This window comes from Gossypium arboreum, chromosome 2 (assembly GCF_025698485.1).
Source record: "Gossypium arboreum isolate Shixiya-1 chromosome 2, ASM2569848v2, whole genome shotgun sequence".
Classification (NCBI taxonomy): Eukaryota; Viridiplantae; Streptophyta; class Magnoliopsida; order Malvales; family Malvaceae; genus Gossypium; species Gossypium arboreum.
The window spans coordinates 107,751,090-107,770,279 of NC_069071.1; the positions used below are offsets into that span (position 1 = coordinate 107,751,090).

Genomic DNA, 19,190 nt, shown 5'->3' on the forward strand with positions numbered 1-19,190 from the left:
CCACATGGCCGTACCTATCTAACAAGCTTGACCATGGCCTGAAGTAATCTCACACGGGTGTGTCCCTACCGAGCCCAAGTAGAGTCCAATTCAAAAAAGGTCAATTTTAAGGGTTCTTAGGCATTCTAAAGCCTATAAATACACCCTAGAGGAGGAGGAAAAATGACACACAGAGAAGGAAGCAGGGAACTGCTCAAGGAAAGCCGATTGTTCTATCTCAGAAGTCAGATTCATCATCAAGACTGAAGATCTCCCCTTAATTTCCCTTCAGCAGTTTTGGGTTTTTCTTTATGTTTTGTATTCATTATTCTTCTGAGATGTTTACCTTTTTAGTTATGAACTAAAACCCCTAAATACCTAATGGGGATGAAACCTAAGACAGATCTTGTTATTATTATCTGAATTGTATGATAAATATTTGACTTGTTCTTAATTATGTGTTCTTAATTCTTGTTTTGATATTCCAGGATTTTGATTCAAGTTAAACTCTTATTCAGAGGAGGAATAGACCCTGTCTAAGAGTACACTTGTCATAATTAAGCGGAGTTGATTGCGTGCCTAGAGATAGGGTGACAAGATTTTGCCGGATTAGGGTGAAACCTAATAAGGGAATCCATAGATCGAGTTAATGCAACCCTAGGGAGTTAATTAGAAAGAGATTTCAATTATTCAACCTAGGGTTAGACGTTGTTAGTCTCGAGAGGGATAATAATATAACTTAGGGATTTCTACGGATCAAGTCAAATGAATAAATCGTCCGATTCAGAGTCAAATAACAAGTGAAGTCTAGGTGGATTTTTCCTTAGGTATTGTCTTAATTCAATCGTTTTTCCAAAAGTAATTCCCCAATTCTATTTTCTATGAATTCTTAGTTTAGTTAATTAGTTAGTTAAAACAAACCCCATTATTCCTAGGCTAGATAATAAAAAGACAGTCATTACTAGTACTTTTAGTTCCTTTGGGTTCGACAATCCGGTTTTGCTAAAGCTATACTACTGTTCGATAGGTACACTTGCCTTCATCGTGATAATAGTTAGTTTCAAGAACGATTCATTATAAATATTTAAAACCTGTCACGAATATCACGTATCAAGTTTTTGGTGTCGTTGCCAGGGAACTAAGATATTAGGAACACTCGATTTTTATTACTTTAGCCATTTACTTTTACTGCAATTTAAATTTATTTCTAATTTTTGTTACTAATTCTTCTTTTTCCCTTTTTTCTGATAGGTTCTTATAGTTTATGACTAGAAGAAACCCGTCAAGACTATTACTTTTTTATAGTGACATCGATCGCACAGTTCGTAGAAACCAAAGAGAAATAAGGCGAAGCTTAAGATACACAAAGAACGAGTAATAAGACGATATTCAAACCCCAACCAAGGAGATGGCTGAAACCTAAGAAAATTCGCTACCTCCTGCGATTGCTGTTAATCAGAATCCTGCTCCGCGCACTATGTATGATTATGCTAAACCTAATTTAATAGGAACTGAGTCAAGTATAGTTAGACCTGCTATTACTACAAATAATTTTGAACTGAAACGTAACATAATTCAAATGATACAACAGTTTGTTCAGTTTAATGGTTTGCAGGACGAGGATCCCAACGCTCACTTGGCAAATTTCCTAGAATTTTGTAATACCTTTAAAATTAATGGCATTTCTGATGATGCCATCCTTCTTCGGTTGTTTCCCTTTTCATTAAGGAATAAGGCTAAACAGTGGTTGAACTCGTTACCACGAGGGTCAATCACTACTTGGAAACAAATGACCAAAAATTTTTTATTAAAATATTTTCCACCGGCTAAAACAGCCAATTTATGTAATGATATCTCTTATTTTGTGCAGATGAATTTAGAAATACTCTACGGTGCATGGAAGAGATACAAGGACCTTTTGAGAAGGTGCCCTCACCATGGGTTGCTGCTTTGGCTACTGGTTCAAACATTCCATAATGGCGTGAATCCTTCGACTCGGTAGATGATTGATGCAGCTGTTGAAGGAACTATCAATAATAAAACACCTGAGGCGGCTTACAAATTTATTGAGGAGATGTCACTGAATAACTATCAGTGGCAAGTTATGAGAACAAAGCCGAAGAAAGCAGCCGGTGTTTTCAACCTCGACGCAGTTACTATGCTATCTAACCAAGTATAACTCTTAAATAAAAAGATTGACGGTTTGTGTGATTCTACTCAGGTACATCCAGTGATGAGGTTTGATTCGAATGGAGGAGGAGCGTGCACAGAATATCAACCCTTCAACCCTAGCATTGACGAGGAATAAGTCCAATATATGGGTAACAATAACTCTAGATCCCAAAATAACCCATATAGTAACACTTATAATGCAGGTTGGAGGAACCATCCCAATTTCTCGTGGGGCGGTCAAGGAAATTAAAGGCCACAACATCCTCCTGGTTTTTAACAACCACCTTACCAGCAAGAAAAGAAGTCGAACGTTGAGGAGATGCTAACCAAATTCATCTCGGTTTCAGAAACCCATTTTCAAAATACCGAGACAACACTTAAGAATCAACAAGCATCAATCTAAGGGCTCGAAACTCAAATTGGACAGCTTGCCAAGTTGATTTCTAAATGACCACAAGGTAGCTTGCCAAGCAACACAGAATCTAACCCAATGGAGCAACTCAACGCGATTACTAGTCAAGATGAGGAAAGGTTAGTCACACTTGAACCAGAACCAAGGCAAGAAACTGAGATAAGCAAAGGCAAAGGTGAGGTAGACCACAATGAGTAAAAACCGATAAGTACAGAATACAAACCTCGTGTGCCATACCCTAATGCGACAAGAAAAGACCGTTCAGATGAATAATTTGGTAAATTTCTTAAACTCTTAAAAAATTACATATTAACTTGCCATTTATTGAAGCTCTATCGCAGATGCCAAACGTAATGAAATTTTTAAAGGAGTTTTTAGCAAATAAGTGGAAGTTGGACGAGGCTTCACATGTGAAGCTAAACGTAGTTTGCTCAGCTATTCTACAAAATAAACTACCCAAAAAATTGAAAGATCCAGGGAGTTTTACAATTCCTTACTTAATTGGTAGTTTAGATGTTAATAATGCATTAGTTGATTTAGGGGCTAGTATTAACATCATGCCCTACAAAATGTTTAAACAACTAGGTCTTGCGAAACCCAAACAGACTAGGATGAGCATTCAATTAGAAGATAAAACTATAAGATTTCTTAGGGGTATTATTGAAGATGTGTTAGTTAAAATCAATAAATTTATATTTCCCGTTGACTTCGTTGTTCTAGACATAGAGGAGGATATCAAAACTCCTTTGATTTTAGGAAGGCCCTTTTTAGCAACTGCTAGAACGATTATTGATGTTGGCACAGGTGAGCTCACACTTCGTGTGGGAGACGAAACAATCACCCTTCAAGCTCGCAATTCCGGCAACACATCGAAAATTGAAGGTGATTGTCTAAACCATTCTACTAAAACTAACAATATGGTACAACCTCCTTTGCAAGAAATGAGTTTGAAGGAAGTACATGAGCCATTTTCAAGCAATAGTAGAAGGTTGGTATGGAATTCAAGAACGGGGAGCATCAAAACAGTTTCAAGCACAAAATGAGTTTGACACATCGTATTGTTCCATATTCACCCCCATTTAATATCCCTTTCCTGCTCACCGTCTTTTCTGTCCTTCTCTCACCTTTCTTATTTATCTATGTAGGAAGTAACAATATAACAATAGCAACTACGATTAGCTTAAAAAGTTTTTGTGCACTATGACTAAGTTTTTCTATTTTGGTGTCCTTTTTTTAGGATCACTTTGACTATTTCACTCTTTTCTCACTCACAATGCTTTTTTGCTTTATTTAGTACTTTTTCATCTCATTTTAACTTTTTTTTCTGAATTTTTCTTTATTTGCACACCTTTACTTGACCTATAATTACTATATCACATTGTTTCTTCTTGTTTCACTGTGATATTTCAAAATCATTGTTATCTCTCTACCTATCCCTCAATACGTATGGTCCGACGTCTAAGTTGGTGCAGTTCGGGGACCAAAGAAAAATGATAAGTATAATTCATGTTTTGGCTTAGGGTTTTGTATGAAGGTTTCTTAATAAGTGATTTTTGGCTCAAATATAAGTACTAAAGATCGATGAATAAGGTTGGCTTTTTGGCTCTAAGTTTATACCAAATAATGGCTTAGGTCATCACTAGGTATTTCAATATTCATGACTTTAATCTACTAAATAATCGCAATTCTAGTTAACTATTATTCATACTAGCATGTTCGTTTTCCTATATTTTCTCTATCATTTGGTATACTCAATTACTTAATGCCTATTCACAATGTAATATATAAAGCCAATTAGTCTACTAATTGATAATTAAAATCATTCACTATCATGCCAAATTTACAGTAAACACAATCAACCTATATACATACTCCTAACCAATCACTTGTATTTGTACAAGCTCAAGCACACATTAGACAAGAAAAATAAATTCAAAAGAAAAACAAAAATAAATTTCCTAAAATTAAAAATAAAAAATTCCTATATTATCTTCCACACACTGTAGATACCACATTGTCCCTAATATGCAACCCTCAAAAATAAGAAAAGCTACTCGATTGATCGTGACATTGTCGTAAACTTATGGTGAGTTTCTGCTTCTTTATTTGTTAAAGATCGTAATTGTAGTGCTTTCTTCATGTAGGAGTTCGTGCATAGAAAATTTATACAAAACATATATAAACTAATGTTAACCTACTCCTTATCTAAAACAAAAATTGAAAATTATCCAAGTTAATTATTTTAAAGTTCCCCAAAATAAACATTAAAAATAAAGTTCAATCATCAAATTTAGGTGGTTGCCACCGTTCCATCGAAGCTTTCCCTCTGCCTGAAACATAGGTTCGTGATGAGCCTCCACCCGACGAATGGGCTTGTTGAGTTCTACTTTGGATGACTGGCTATTTGTGCGAAGATCTTTACGGTTGGAATGTCACCTCGTAATTATCATCCTCTAGAAATTGCTCCATATCGTCCTCCTCTTTGTCCTCCTCGTCATCTCTTTCCTTATTATTCTCTTCTTCCTCCTAGGATTGTTGGTGGACCTGCGTCGAGCCGTATTTGTTAGGAGGCAAGTTTGGTATTGGAATACCATTTTTCCTTGCGAATTCTTGTCCAACTGGGCTTATTTCCTGCATCCACCATATACCCATTCCATGTCTAGGATACCACTTCCTTCAAGTCTTTTTCGAGCTAATGATGTTATTTTTCTTTTCATTAATCCCAAGACATCCATTTTTTTTTCTTTTGTTGGTTCCTTGATTGGCCTCATAAATTGTTTTTAGGTTTCCATTGGAACTTTGACCTTTTTACACAATGTCGTCACTAAATGGGGAAAGAAGACCTCGACCTTCTGAACGCTTATGCATCACTTCATACTATGATAGATCCACCTCTCGATGCATACTTGTTTCTTCTGTAAAATAGCATATAAAAAAATAGCTCAAAAACTATTGATGTTAGATACGTTTAAAATAGGTGTAATCCTAGCGCAATTGCATCCATATTTTTGCAATTGGGAAAATAATTTATTGGTTAAAGGAAGTTGGGACATCGGTACCCGGTCAATGCCTCTATTCATCCCTACCCTCGGTTAAATAATTCATAATTTTTTTCCATATCTATGTTTTTGAAGTATGTTAAATAATTAGATTCATAGTATGGTACATTGTAAAATTCACAAATTTCCCTAGGGGTGATGTACACCTCTTAACCCCTAACTGTTATGTTTTTCCAAACATCATCAAAAGTCTCCTAGATTCCTAGTCCTAAAATGATGAGTAAAATTCCTATACTACCAGAATAAAAGCAGGTTCTTTCAAAGTTACACAAAATCCCTCCCACCTATGATACTAGACTAATGCCCAAATTTCTTTACATAAGTTCAGCGATGGTTCGAAACCCCTCTATTGTATGAATGTCTTCCCTTATAGTTCAAAAAATATTTTTTGATGTTTGGGTTTGGAAAATTAGAGGGATTTACATTCATCGGTGTTTCTTTTTCATTAGTTCTTCTAACTTCCTAGGAGGCATGTTTCTAATGACTTTTATCTAGATGAACTTGAACCTAAGCAATGTATTTCTAATTAATCAATAGAATAGAAAAATGGCAAAAGGAATTCTTAACCTTGTTACACCGAATGCTTTTCGTTCTGTTTATAGTCTTGTTACAAATTCTCCATGGACATGTAGCTTGTTACCTACACAAGAGAAGAGCTGAAGAAGAGAGAAAGGAATTGGAATAAAAAATAAAATAAAAAAAGGGTTGAAATAAAGGTTTAGGAGTAAAGGGTTTTAATGAGGATTTAAGCTCTTAAGGTTAAGAAACTTAATAAAAGTGGTCTATGTGTTAAATAAACTTATATAAGGTGTTTTTTTAAAGTTAAAATAAGATGGAATTAGGGTTTTGGTTGGTGGGTTGGGTCAAACCTTGCAAAATTTTGTAGTGATATCGAGACACAAGGGTTCCTTATTTCGACACCCCTGGTAGTATCCCATTTTCACAACATCGGGGTTCGATGTCGTAACACACCTTCAAGTTTTCAAGTTCTAAGGCTAAACTCTTCGATGTTGTGACACAGGGGTACCCGTGTTGCAACATCAAATTGAATCTCTCAATTTTTCAAGTCTGTGGTCAGTGTTACGACACGAAGTTTCTGTTTTGTGACACCAACCCTATTTTGGCCTGATTTCTTGTCTTTCGAGGCGTTTGGCATATTCATACCCTATTTTTAAATAATTCTAATAAAATTAAGTCTTATTCTACCTACTTAGTCCTAATTTATATCTTACTCCTATTTAATTAGTATCATTCGAATTCATCAATAATCAAATTACACTAATTTACAGCATAATAAATAAATTGTCCACAATTTCATCACGTATGGTTGTCGAATTCATCTGACAACTCAGTAAGTGTGTTCATGGACATCCCATCTTGTGTTTTTCTATTGAAATTTATCCAACGTTCGTCATGCCACTGCACCGTACTCTATTTATCTCACTCTTTGAATTTAATCTTTTGACCTACATTTATCACATAACATGCATTTCCTGAATCAATTTCGTTAGGAATATTTATAGATTTCTCATAGTTTTTATTCCCTAATTTTTCCTCGCATTCCTCGCTTTGTAGGTTACCACATTTAAAGGTTTCAATCTCACCATTAATTTTCATTATCAATTTATTGTTCTCTAAGTCAATGGTGGACCTAGATGTGGCTAAAAAGGGTCTCCTTAGAAAAATAGGGATCTCACAGTCTTCCTCAAAATCTAAAATCACAAAATCAATAAGGATAATAAAATTACACACTTTAACCAACACATCTTCAAGCACCTCTTTCAGTTTTACCACAGATTTGTCAGCTACTTGTAGTGTGATGTGTCTTTTTAAGCTCCCATAACCTTAGTTTCTTATACGTTGATAAGAGCATTAGATTAATACTAACTCCTAAGTCACATAGGGTCTTACTGAAGTGTATGTCTTTAATCTCTATCGGAATAGTGAAACTCTCGACTCTTTTAATTTTGGGGGTATCTGTTTAGTTATTATCTCACTACAGGATGCGTCTATGTTAATTTGATCTCTCTTTTTTTTAAAGTTTTCTATGCCTAGCCATTTTTTTTAAAGAATTTGCGTATTTTGGCCTTTTCTCTATCATATAAATAAGGGGAAAATTAACAGTAAGCGATTTAAATAAGTTTAGAAAACATAAAAATTATACTTCATCCTTTTTGCATTTGTCCTCTAGCCATGCTGGGAATGGTATTTTCGTGAGGACAGGTTCTATGTTCTGCTCAACTTCTGACTTAACTACTGGTTGGGCTACCGTTTCTGGTCCTACTTCAACATCATCTCCTTAAGGGGTCTCCTCATGAAGGTCATCTTCAACTCCTTTGTTCTCCTTTTGAGTCATTCGAGTTACTCAACACTTTACCCAAAAAGAGCGTTATTGCTTTAACTTGCTCATTCCCATCTCTCTGAGTGTTATTTTCTCTGTTGCTTGGGATATCTGTACCAATTTGTCTTTTGATATCTCTCATTATACTCAGCAGTTGGCTCATCTGATTTTCAAGTTTGGTCATTGTGGTTAATGTTTGAATGCATTTAAACTGGACTTGTCACACTTCTGTCCACATTCATTGCATTTCTCCCTCTATTTTGTCTAGGCTTTTACAACATAAAATATGGTCATTTTTGTTGGCCCTTTTCTGAGTTTTCTGTAAATAAGGAGGTTGGTAAGTAATATTTTTCAGTTTTGGTTAGAACTATTACCTCCTTCTTAGTTACAATCCCATTTCAGATTAGGGTGGCCTCTCTAGCCAGGATTATAATTGTTTAAATAGGGATTTCCACCTTATTTCTGATATAGTTCATATCATCGGCTTGGTTCTCAGGGTACTAATCCTCGGCTTGGTTCTCAGAGTACTAACCTATTGTTCTCCCTGTCTCATTCCTCATGGGCCTTTGAGATAATGATTCTAAACGGTTCAGCTTGTCCAATATTTGCTTGTATTTATCCTCCTCGTGGATGGCTTTAGCTGTAGATGGTCTTCGACTAAGTAAACCACTCATTCAGCCATTGACAGGAATTCATAATCATATTCACTATTAGTTGATAGGCATCCTCTTATGTTCGATCCATTAAGGCTCCTCCTGCGACTCCATCTAGTCCTGACCTAAAATATGTATCTAGCCCGTTGTAGAACATTTGCAACCTTCGTCATTCGGGCAAACCATGATGAGGACATCTTTGTATCAGTGACTTAAACTACTCCCAAGCTTCATGAAAATTCTCTCCGTCCATTTGTTTGAAGTTCGTGATTTCTCTTCTTAGTTAGATTGTTTTGCTTATAGGAAAGAACTTGTACAAAAAAAATTCTGCAAGTTGATTCAATGTTTTGATAGTTCCTAGTGCCTGTGAATCTAACCAAGAAAATGCATTATCGATTAAGGAGACAGGGAACAACCGAAGATGAATAGCGTCATCGATGGACCCATTGAATTTGAAAGTATCACTAAGTTGGAGAAACTATTTTAAGTATTGATTTGGGTCCTACATTGCTGTCCCTCTAAACTATAGGTTGTTCTGAATCTTTTGGATCATTGCCGACTTTATCTCAAATTTGTTTGTTGTAATTGTCGGTATTGTGATACTGCCCTATACTGCATTCAGATTTGGTAGCGGATAATCCCTAAGCGTGCATTCCTCCCAAGCCATTGTTGACTTTATTGACAATTATGGTGATGGTGATGGTAAGTCTTGTAAGTTTGGATCGTCAAATAGCGGATTATTGCGTGGTGGATAAATTGTAGCAGACAGGTTATTTTGCATTGGCTATTGTTGTTGCTGAAGTCGATTACGACAAATAATTCTTTCTGGATGACTGACTGACTTTATAGGTATGCCGGTATTCTGAGTAATACGCTGAAATCCACAATGAAAAGAAAGAAGTTAGTAAACTAAATTAATAAATATAATAATAAAAATAAAATCATATCTATAATTTAAAATTTTTCTAGCTATCCTATTAAACATAAAAATTAAAATCAATCTAATGGTAAAGCTTCCCCAGTAACGGCGCCAACAACTTGACCGTCTCTCGATGTACCAACGTTGGAAGTGAGAACACTGCAACTAAAGATAGGAATTAAAGCAGTGTCCTCAAGTATGCAGGCTAGGTTGTAATATAGATTTGTACAACGAAAAACTAAAAGTACATCGGGGATCGTATTTAAAGGAGGCTAGACTAAACTAATATTAACATCTACGCAAACGGGTCTAAGTAGTACTTTAATTAAATTATATTACGATTAGTCCTAAGGTGGTGATAAAAGATATTCTATAAAAGTAATAAGAAATAATTGCTGAAACAAATTGTAGAATTTATCTTATTAAATGATAGAAGATTAACTTGCTTAAGTGTTCATAATTAACTCCTACTTCGGGATTAGCTAGTCATTATGTAACACGCCAAACCCGACTGAGTAACTTTGAACCGAATCTAGCGAGTCACTTTAGCCATCAGAGTGACTCTCCGTTAACTCCCAACCTAACCTCCAACATACCACAAATTCAAAACATGGAAGTTGTGCTAAGTTTCACACATTGCAGCGGAATGTCATAACATCATGCATATATTATAAAAAATATGAGCTTATAAAAAAAATAGAGGAACTGTTCGCATATCAATCTACAACAAATTAAGGGTTAGAAAACATCAGTCAACATAGGTTTGCATAGCAGCAATCAACGTCAGTTCACATCACATATGACTTTGCACATCAACCTAAGTTTGCATACAGTAATATAGGTTTGCATGCTGACATTTAATATAGGTTCGCTAAGAAATATAATAGGGTTCGCATAAGCACATGAGTTTGCATACATATATGGGTTCGCTAAATTTACCGGGGTTCTCTAAGTAGTAAGGCTATCGCTAACAGGGGTACGCATGTAATTTTTTGGGGTCACAAACATACAGTGGTCATAGAAAATAGTAATTAGAAATAAATATAACTCGAATATTTTGATAAAATTTAAGGTAATACAACATAACACTTATGGATTAAAAACATCAACTTCATTCATAATAAAAAAGATAATTAAATATTTTAAGACATGGTTCGCAAAAGGAAAATAAAATTAAAAAAATTGAATCTAATAACTGTAGTGATAATCAAACAAGAAAAATCCCATGAAAAATCTACATAAATAAAATCACATCCCTTCTTCCCCAGGTTCACTGATATCCACTCAGGACTTAGCCTCGCTTAGACCATTTGCCTCGCATCTTGCCACCCACGACCTACTTACCTGCAAAGTAAGAGAAGAGTGGGTGAGTTCATTGAGAACTTAATGAATAATCAGCAGAGTATGCTTAAAACTCTGAGTTTAAAACAGAAAGAAGACTTAGTCTAAAAATCATGTCGTGAGTTGGGTTCGTCGTAAAGATGCGAGACCCAGTTCGTAGATTCTGCTTGTCAGAAAACATAAGTTTGAAAATAGTTCTGCATATACTTACTGAAAATCATAATTTAAAAACTTAGCTTGTTCTTGTTTGAGAATATATCTTATATGTAGCATCAGACATGCTCATTGTAACACCCCTAACCCGTATCTATCACCAGAGTAGGGTTACAAGTATTACCGATCAATACACATCATTTAATATCCATATCTCATACATTCATACATTCTTATACAAGTACCATTCAACACAATCATATTGTCCCTTATAAGGGCCTACGAGGCATTAAACATGCTTTAAAAGTGGTTCGGGACTAAACAGAAAACATATGAAAATTTTGGAAACTTAGAAAAATTTCAACATCTCAAGTATCACACGCCTGTGTGAACAGGCTGTGCGCCTCACACGGCTAGTAGACACACTCCTGTCATAGACCGTGTGGAAATAGGACATACATACTGACTTGCATCACACGACCGAGGATACACCCGTGTAAAAACTGGAGAATATACTGACTTAGCCACACGACCGACCACACGCCCATGTGTTTAGGCCATATAACTCACTGACTTGTACCACACAGCCAGTAACACGCTCTTGTGTGAGACCGTGTGGAACATACTGACTTCAATTCAATTTCAAAACCAGGGGACACATGGCCGTGTACTAAACTGTGTGTCACACACAGCTGGGACACACGCCCATGTCCCTGCCTGTGTGGACAAAAATAGGCTATTTGCAAAGACATTTTGCCACCTTATTTTCACAAGAATACACAAGCATAAATGACAATATTTTTACAACTCAAAAGGTAGCCATTCCATAACAATTCATACACATAAGTTACCAATTCCCCATAGAATACAATGCTTAACTAATACTATACGTCTTCCATTCATATACCTTTCAAATAACAAGACACATTTTCATATTTTCCATTCCATCAAACATTTAACAAAACATACCAAAGTATATTTGTAACACCCCTTACCCGACCCAGACGTTATGGCCGGATACGACATGCCACATCGAAGCATTCAAAACATTTCTGATCTAGAAAGAAAACTTACTGAGTGTTTTAAAAGATGATTTCATTATAGGTTAAAGTGAATGGAAGTTGTGCACCAGGTAGGAAACCGAAAAAGAGGAGGTGAGTCCATCGGACTGCTTAAGTACCAAACTCCCTTCGGATCCAATCCTAGACATGCAAACTACCATTGCCATACCTTAACGTCATGTATATTTCTAGGAAACCGATTTGATTAAGTCCTTTTTAGGAAAAGTGATTAATTTTGGAAAATATCTTCATTGCGAAAGCTTTGCCTATTTTCGTATTATTTTGAAATCAATTACTGTTTTTGAAAACGCGCCCTAAAACTATCTAATTTCAACAGTTAAATATAAATATTACCTATCTTAATAAAACATATAAAACCATCAAAATAAATAAGCAGCCTTATTACATTTAAAACCCAAAACCTCAAACGTAATTAAAAGGATGTCCAGTTCACGTAAGAAAATCAAACTTTCGAACGGTGGCCACTCCAAATTCCCTCACGCTCCAAGCCCACTATGGTTGGGGATTACTGCGTAGATGAAAATAAAAGGGTGAGTTTGGGGAAACTCATGTAAAATAACCCAACCATAGTCTAAATCACTCAACCCACGTAAATGTAATAAGTTGGCCTTAGCCCGCAATGTAAATTCGAATAAAGCCCATAGGCCCATAATGTAACGTAATGATATCACATGTTTATGCAAAACCCAATCTAGATTCATCCATAATGACCCTGCACCAACCTTACACCATGTGGGGAGACTACTCGACCCACCCAACCGCTACACACCACAGAAATCGCAGCGAGGCTACCAGATATTGTGACGATGTCACCAGATACAGATATTGTGGCAGAGCCACCAGAACAGATATATGTGGCAGAGCCACCAGATCAGATAATTGTGGCATAGCCACCAGAACAGATATATGTGGCAGAGCCACCAGATCAGATAATTGTGGCATAGCCACCAGGACGCTTCCTCCATAATATAACCCATGTCCCCATGCAATAGATATATAATCATGGCATACATCATACAGAATCAGATCGTCATACTTTTCAGTCAAAATTAACCTTAGGGGTATAACGGTAATTTTACACCTTGGGGTATAACAGTAATTTTCCATACATAGGGGTATTATAGTAATTTAGCTACTTTTAGGGTTTTCATGCATATCCTAACTATTTACGTACTATCAGAATACTTACCGCGCATACTTATCGAATTGGGCCCGTTGGCCCATGAACCCGATCTTTGGCCCATTAAGCCCAAATTATCAAAATGTACGAAATCGCGCGTATTGGAGTTTATTACTTTAGATTACCAAATATACAAACCCAACTATCTTACGAGCATTCGCACACTCGCAAATTCCCAAAATATTGACTTTTCGGCATTTCAGCTTTTTGGCTTTTGCCAATCTAGTCTATGAGAGGGTGTCGATTACACACTGCTTATGCGACGATATATGTCGATTTAGATCCACACACGAACGCCTACAATTGGATTACTAACACGTTAATCTAACTATTCAAATACGAACTACGATTAACCCCTTACAATATTCGCCAACCACACCTACAGATCATAGTAAGCTTATAAGAAATGAATAAGCAACTCATTAACAAATTTTTGTCAATGTTTACCACATAATCATAATTTCACTGCAAGCTGTCTTCCTGAGCAACAGTCACTGAATCATTTATAACAGGAGCTACGAAACTCCAAATCAAGTGCCGTTAATTTTCCCTGAAAATAGACTCATATATCTTCTATCCATAAAATTTTCAGAATTTTTTGTTTGGCCAATCAATACCAGATTTTTCTTAAAGTTTCCCATGTTTCACTGTTTGACTAATCTGACCACTCTTCATTACGAATCAAATTTCTCATTGTACAGAATTCAAAATATGTTCTTGTTTATTTCATTAGAAACTAGACTAAATAAGTTTTAATTAAATAATTTATTCAGCTTCTAATTCATCTCCCACAATTTATGGTGATTTTCCAAATTCACATTACTGCTGCTGTCCCAAGCAGATTTATTTCCAAATCACTCTTTCACACATACCTTGCATGCATGTTATTTAAACATGTATATCACCAATCAATCATCACATATCTATGATTTTATTTAAGTATAATCTCCATTTCATCATTTTAAAGCACAACATGTTAGCCGATTTTTCCCTTTAGCATCTAAGGCACATGCATGCTCATTTGTTTGGCTCAACTTCACCTATCTTCCATTTTTCATCAAAAGAACATGAAACAACAACCATTTCCTTCATTTTAATTCATGACTAAATGCTCACAACACAACTAAAAACCAAAATATGCTTCAAGAGTTAAGGTAGAATCAAGAAGAACTCATGAACCTCAAAATAGAAGCAAACTACCATGAACTTACCTTCAATTTTCTTCCCCAAGTGACCGAACATTCAAGAGCTTTCTCCTCTCCTTTCTCTTCTCTAGCTTTCGGCTATGATGAACAAAGATGGACAAAACTTTGTTCTTTTCACCCCTTTTTCTTTTAATAAAATTTCATATTTCATCCATTTAATTCTTTAATGTAAAAGACATGAAATGCCCATCATGGAACATTTACCTAAACCATTATCATGGAACATTTACCTAACCCATTATCATGGAATATTTACCTAATCCATTATCATGGAACATTTACCTAACCCATTATCAATTTGTACCATGAATTATGGATATCAAGTGCTCATATTGTCTACAACAACATGATGGCTGGCCACTTCATGTAAAATGAGAGGTTTGTCATGCAAATCCTCCTATTTTGCACTCCTATTTATTTGGCCACTTCAATTTAGCCTATAGCATTTTCAAACATTTTCACATAGGTCCTATTTCATAATTTCACCCGCTTTTTCTTATGGAACAAAAATTAACTAAAATTGACGGGTTCTATCTTAAGCTTAGGCCTTCTAGAGGCCCACTAACATAATTAAACCTATGCCAACATTCACAGAATTCCCGAAAATTGGGGCGTTACAACTCTACCCTCCTTAAAGAAATTTCGCCCTCGAAATTTAACTGATCCAACTAGTTGAGGGTATTGTTGACGCATAGTCTCTTCTGATTCCCAAGTACCTTCTTCCTTTCCATGATTACGCCAACGTACTTTCACTAACGGGACAGATTTCCTTCTGAGAACCTTAACATCTCGAGCCAATATTTGCACAGGCTCCTCCTCAAAGGTAAATCAGTCTGAACTTCAATTTCTACAACTGGCAAGACATGAGCAGGGTCAGCACGATAACGCCTTAACATAGAGACGTGAAAAACATCGTGAATCCTATCTAACTCTAGAGGCAATTCCAACTGATAAGCCACTGGGCCTACTCGCTTCAAAACCCGATAAGGCCCAATGAACTGCGGACTCAACTTGCCCTTCTTACCGAACCTTAATATCTTCTTCCAAGGAGAAACCTTTAAGAAGACCATATCACCTACTGAGTACTCAATCTCCTTACGCTTCAAATCTGCTTACAACTTTTGCCTATCAGATGCTTCTTTTAACCGTCCCTAATTATTCTGACCTTATCCTCGTGACGCCTACCAACTCGTCCAAGAACTTGTCGCTCTCCTAGTTCGGTCTAACAACTAGGTGTACGACACCTTCGTCCAGACAATGCTTCATACGGTGCCATTCGAATACTCGCCTGGTAACTGTTATTGTACGCAAATTCTGTCAACTGTAAGTAATCCTCCCAACTACCTCGAAAGTCAATCACGCATCCCTTCAACATGTCCTACAGAATCTGAATAACCCTCTTTGACTGACCATCAGTTTGGGGATAGAAAGTCGTACTAAAGTTCAATCACGTCCCCAACGCCTCATGCAACTTTTGTCAAAACCGAGATGTGAATCTGGGATCCCGGTCAGAGACAATCGAAACTGGGACCCCATGAAGTCGTACAATCTCCGCCACATACAGATTGGCTAACTTTTGACGCAAAAAGTCAGTACGTACAGGTATGAAATGGGCTGATTTGGTCAACCTATCCACAATTACCCACACCAAGTCTTTCTTTGATGGTGTCAAAGGCAACCCACTCACAAAGTCCATGGTTACCCTCTCCCACTTCCAAAGTGGTATCTTCACCTATTGTAATCCGTAAGGTAATTGATGCTCGACTTTCACTTGTTGGCATGTCGACATTTTCCTACAAACTCCGTTACTTCTCGCTAAGTCCGTGCCACCAAGACAATTCTCGCAAGTCGTGATACAACTTATTCCTCCAGGATGCATGGCACATAGTCCCCATGAGCTTCCTTCAATATTGTGCGCTTTAAATCGAGTCCTCGAACACAAATTCTTCCTCGGAAACACAGAACTCCATCACCATTTAAACCGAACTCAGAAGTTTCCCCTTCCTTGTTGAAAACGAGCAACCAAAGACTCATCTTTCAACTGCTTTTCCTTAATCTGGTCCACCCAGATTGGCCTTACTTGCAATTCGGCCAACAAACTGCCATCATCATACAGACTCAAACGAGCAAACATTGCTCTCAGATCAGATACGGTTCTACGACTTAAAGCATCGGCTACCACATTAGCCTTGCCTGGGTGATACTCGATCGAACAGTCATAATCCTTAAGCAACTCAATCCATCTCCTTTGCCTAAGGTTCAGCTCCTTCTGAGTCAACAAATACTTAAGACCCTTTTGGTCTATGTATATAATACACCTCTCCCCGTACAAGTAATGTCTCCAAATATTAAGTGCAAATATCACTGCCGCCAACTCCAAATCATGAGTAAGATAGTTCCTTTCGTGAGGTTTAAGCTGTCGTGATGCATATGCAACCACTTTACCTTCCTACATTAACACACAGCCCAAACCCACGTGTGATGCGTCACTGTACACAGAAAAATCCTTCCCAGACTCTGGCTAAATAAACACAGGTGCTTCAGTCAGAACTTTCTTCAACTTCTCAAAAGCTTCCTGCTGCTTTTCAGTCCATACAAACGGTACTCCTTACCTTATGAGTTTTGTTAGAGGTGCTGCCATCACAGAAAAACCTTCCACAAACCTTCTGTAGTATCCTGCCAACCCTAGGAATCTTCGAATTTCTGACACCGTCCTAGGTGGCTTCTACTCCAAAATTGCTTCAATCTTTCGAGGGTCCACCTTAATCCCTTCGGCAGAGACCACATGTCCTAAGCTCCCTCAACCAAAATTCACACTTGCTGAACTTCGCAAAGAGTTCCTTCTCCCTTAACACTCGCAGCACTATACAGAGATGCTTATCATGTTTAGCTTCAGTTTCAGAATATACCAGGATATCGTCAATAAAGACGACTACGAACTTATCTAAAAATGATTGGAACACACGATTCATCAGATCCATAAATGCTGCAAGAGCGTTCGTCAGTCCAAATGGCATAACCAGAAACTCGTAATGACCATACCGAGTCCTGAATGTTGTCTGATGGATATCTGTCTCCTTGACCCTTAACTGATGATATCCAGATCGAAGGTCGATCTTGGAAAATACAGAAGCTCTTCTAAGCTGGTCGAACAGATCGTCAATCCTTGGCAGTGGATACTTATTCTTAATTGTCAGTTTGTTCAACTGGCGATAATCAATACACATCCGCATTGTACCATCCTTCTTCTTCACGAATAGCACCGGTGCTCCCCATGGAGACACGCTTGGCTTAATGAAGCCCTATCCAACAACTCCTGAATTTGAGCTTTTAACTCCACTAACTCCTTCGGTGCCATCCTATACAGTGCGATAGACACTGGTGCCGTTCCAGGCAATAAGTCGATTCCAAACTCCACTTCTCGATTCGGAGGCAATCCTGGAAGCTCCTCCAAAAAAACATCTTGGAACTCCTTTACAGTCCTAACCTTATCCACTGTCAGTCCCTCCTCTTCTGACTGACTTACAAATGCCAAATAGGCCTCACAACCTTTTCAAATCCACTTTTCGGCTCTTAAAGCCGACACCACATTGGACAAATAATCCCTTCGCTCACCTATCACTATAACCTCCTCATCCTTTGTGGTCATTAACACCATTTGTTTAGTAGCACAATCCAGAGTCGCCCTATGCTTAACAAGCCAATCCATTCCCAGAATGAGGTCAAACTCTCCGAACGGTAACTCCATCAGATCTCCAGGGAAAACCTTGCCTTGAGTTTCTAAGGGTACGTCCCTATATAGTTTGTCTACCCTAACCGAATGACCTAAAGGACTTAACACAGATACCCACTCACAATCTCCTCAGAGCAGTCCAAGTTGTCCATAATCCGTTCTGTGGCCTCCAACCAATGTTCTGCCACATTCGGGGCTATACCAGACACGCCCCTAAAGATCTCCGCTCTGTTAGCCCGAAGTCGTTTAGAAATAGATCCCCGAACTCCATTACCCGTACTTGCCCCGGCAACCCTTTCCAGAACACGAAGCATTGCCTGTGACAAGGCATCATCCTCGGCACTGCGGTCATGAGACTCTACCTCTGTTGCCAGTGGTACCGGTGCATCCACTGCCGGCATATATCCCGAAGACGAAGATCTCGCTTGAGCACTTCCTCGGCTCCGTCCACAGCCTCTTGTACTCATGTCGTACTATCTGATTACGAATTTTATGCATTAACTTAGTATTCCAGTGATTATTACAGATGTTTTATGAATCAGATAGTAATTCAAAGTTTGTTTTCGCAGAATCGAAGTCTAGCTACAGTTTCAGTCTCTTATCAAATTTTCCTATGGTTTCAGTATCATCCTATCTAGAGTGTTCTAGTAGGGTTTCAGTACAGACAGATAATTCAGGAAAATATTCAAAAAAATTCAGAATACTTACAGACTTGAGCCGGAGATTCAGAATTCCACCTTCTAAAGATCTAAAATTTAAAAATCGAGTTTTTCGCATTATTTATAAAATTTTCGCTTTCAAAAATCTTTGTTTTTGTAAACCCATTCCACAACCAAGTTATTGCAACCTAGATCTGATACCACTAAATGTAACACCCCTTACTCGGCCCAGACGTTATGGCCGAATCCGACATGCCACATCGAAGCATTCAAAACATTTCTGATCCAGAAAGAAAACTTAC

General features: G+C 37.3%; 2 non-coding genes across 2 annotated transcripts; one reads left to right on the top strand and one right to left on the bottom strand.

Annotated features, from left to right (window-relative positions):
• Positions 1–1,816: 1,816 nt before the first annotated feature.
• LOC128290026 (small nucleolar RNA R71) lies at positions 1,817–1,923 on the bottom strand. The gene has a single exon (XR_008279667.1). It is a non-coding gene; the product is annotated as a small nucleolar RNA R71 (small nucleolar RNA).
• Positions 1,924–8,795: 6,872 nt separating this feature from the next.
• Positions 8,796–8,902, top strand: LOC128289676 (small nucleolar RNA R71). Its single transcript, XR_008279321.1, has one exon. It is a non-coding gene; the product is annotated as a small nucleolar RNA R71 (small nucleolar RNA).
• The last annotated feature ends 10,288 nt before the right edge of the window (positions 8,903–19,190 follow it).